Source organism: Heterodontus francisci, unplaced genomic scaffold (assembly GCF_036365525.1).
Source record: "Heterodontus francisci isolate sHetFra1 unplaced genomic scaffold, sHetFra1.hap1 HAP1_SCAFFOLD_51_2, whole genome shotgun sequence".
NCBI classification, from domain to species: Eukaryota; Metazoa; Chordata; class Chondrichthyes; order Heterodontiformes; family Heterodontidae; genus Heterodontus; species Heterodontus francisci.
Window position 1 is genome coordinate 9737981 of NW_027141369.1, and position 1854 is coordinate 9739834.

Consider the following 1854-nt stretch of genomic DNA (forward strand, 5'->3'; position numbering starts at 1 on the left):
CATATCTCCATGTTTCTCACTGACAAAGTTCTGCAAACACATGGATTCAGAAAGAACCTGAGTGCAAAATCAACAAAAATAAACACAGCCAGAGAGACTTGCAATAACCTGTAGCTCAGGGAAAGTACATGATGTTATGGAAGTGATTTTGATTTTTTTTTTGTGAAATTTTTTTGAGGAATTCATCGTGAAACTTAATAAATGTCAGACCAGTTCTTTTTCAAGAGGGTACTGAAAGCATTAATTTGGCAACTATGTTTACTGGTTGTCACATGACTCAAGTTGAATGTAGAACAGAAACCCTGGTAACAGGGGGAAATGTGGACAGAGAAGTCAGTTGCGCCTCTTGATTGGACAAACCCGGCAGCAGCAGCACTCACCGAAGAGGGCAGAACAATCACAAGCTTTTATTTGTAGCAGTCATTGTGTTTTACCTTCTGGAGTGAGCAGCTGATAAAGTTAGCCTGAAGAAGTGTCAAGGAAGGAGAGAAGATCACAACCCACGTTGTTTTGCAGCAAATCTTTAAAAGACACTGAGAACTTCACTGTGTCAATTCATCTCTTCTCCTGTCTTTGAAGAAAGCCTGCTAAAATTAATTTTCAACACTGCCTCTAAAAAACTGTTCTAAAAGACCCTAGTGACCTGTCTACGCACACTCAGAAGTGAGACTGTGTGCCAGTTTTGGAACAACATATCTCATCTGCTGTTTTCTTCAGGAATGAACAAGTAATCAGCCCAAGTGTTGTTTTTGTCTTTAACAGAACTCAGAATTGTAAAAAATAATTCTTTTTTTTTCAGTTAACCGGTGTATGTATGTGTGCATGTGTGGGGCTGTGGGAAGAAAGGGGCTTTCAATGTTGGTTAAGGTAAAAAGGGAACTTTTAAAATTTCTACCTGTGTATTTATGCTTTATTTCATGACTAGTTAAAACTTGTTCTGTAATAAACTGATAATGTTGCTGTTCATTAAAGAAACATGGTCAGTGTCTTCTATTCTTGGAAGAATAGAGTAAATGATTGACTGTTTCAGGAAGTGGGAAAAGTTAAAATATATGTTGTGACCTGTGGAGAAGTGGGATGAGAATATATAGAAGGGTCTGAAGAAGGGTCATTGACCTGAAACGTTAACTCTGCTTCTCTCTGCACAGATGCTGCCAGACCTGATGAGTATTTCCAGCATTTCTTGTTTTTATTTGAGATTTCCTGCATCTGCTGTATTTTGCTTTGATTTTGTTATTATATGAGAATAAATAGTGCACTCCTCTGATTTTAGCTTTAACAACAGCTGGCTCTGTAGCTTAGTTGGTTAAAGCACCTGTCTTGTAAACAGGAGATCCTGGGTTCAATTCCCAGTTGAGCCTTATTTCACACTTGTGATGTCGAAGTTACCTGATCAATCGCTTCTATCTGTGTCTTCTGAACTTTAAGTGAGAATTCAAATTGCATGATGAATTTTCGTCACAGCCTTGTGAAGGATGTGAGTTTGGAATGGCTGTTACTCCTTGTACAGAAATTCAGTCCTGATATTTCAAAGGCAACTGCTTTGATACAAATTTGTTCACAGTTGCATTCAACCTGGAAAACAGCTCGACATTAATGTCACTGAAGGAAAGTGTGACTGCGTTGTATGTTTCAGAGTGTTTGTGTCGTTATGTGTTGCTTGTGACTGAGATTGGGACATGAGGCAAGTGGGAGGGTTGATCTGAGGTTTGGAATATTTGTCAGTCAGCAACAAGAAAAATCAAAGGAACCAAATAAGAAAACCTATGTCTCATGTGGTTACCGAGAAACGGTCAGAAGATATTAAACTTTGTTCTGTTCAATAAAGCTGTGTGAACTTTGACCTTTCCAGCC

General features: G+C 38.5%; 1 non-coding gene across 1 annotated transcript; it reads left to right on the plus strand.

Moving 5' to 3' along the window:
• The first annotated feature begins 1287 nt into the window (after positions 1-1287).
• trnat-ugu (transfer RNA threonine (anticodon UGU)) lies at positions 1288-1361 on the plus strand. Its single transcript has one exon. It is a non-coding gene; the product is annotated as a tRNA-Thr (tRNA).
• The last annotated feature ends 493 nt before the right edge of the window (positions 1362-1854 follow it).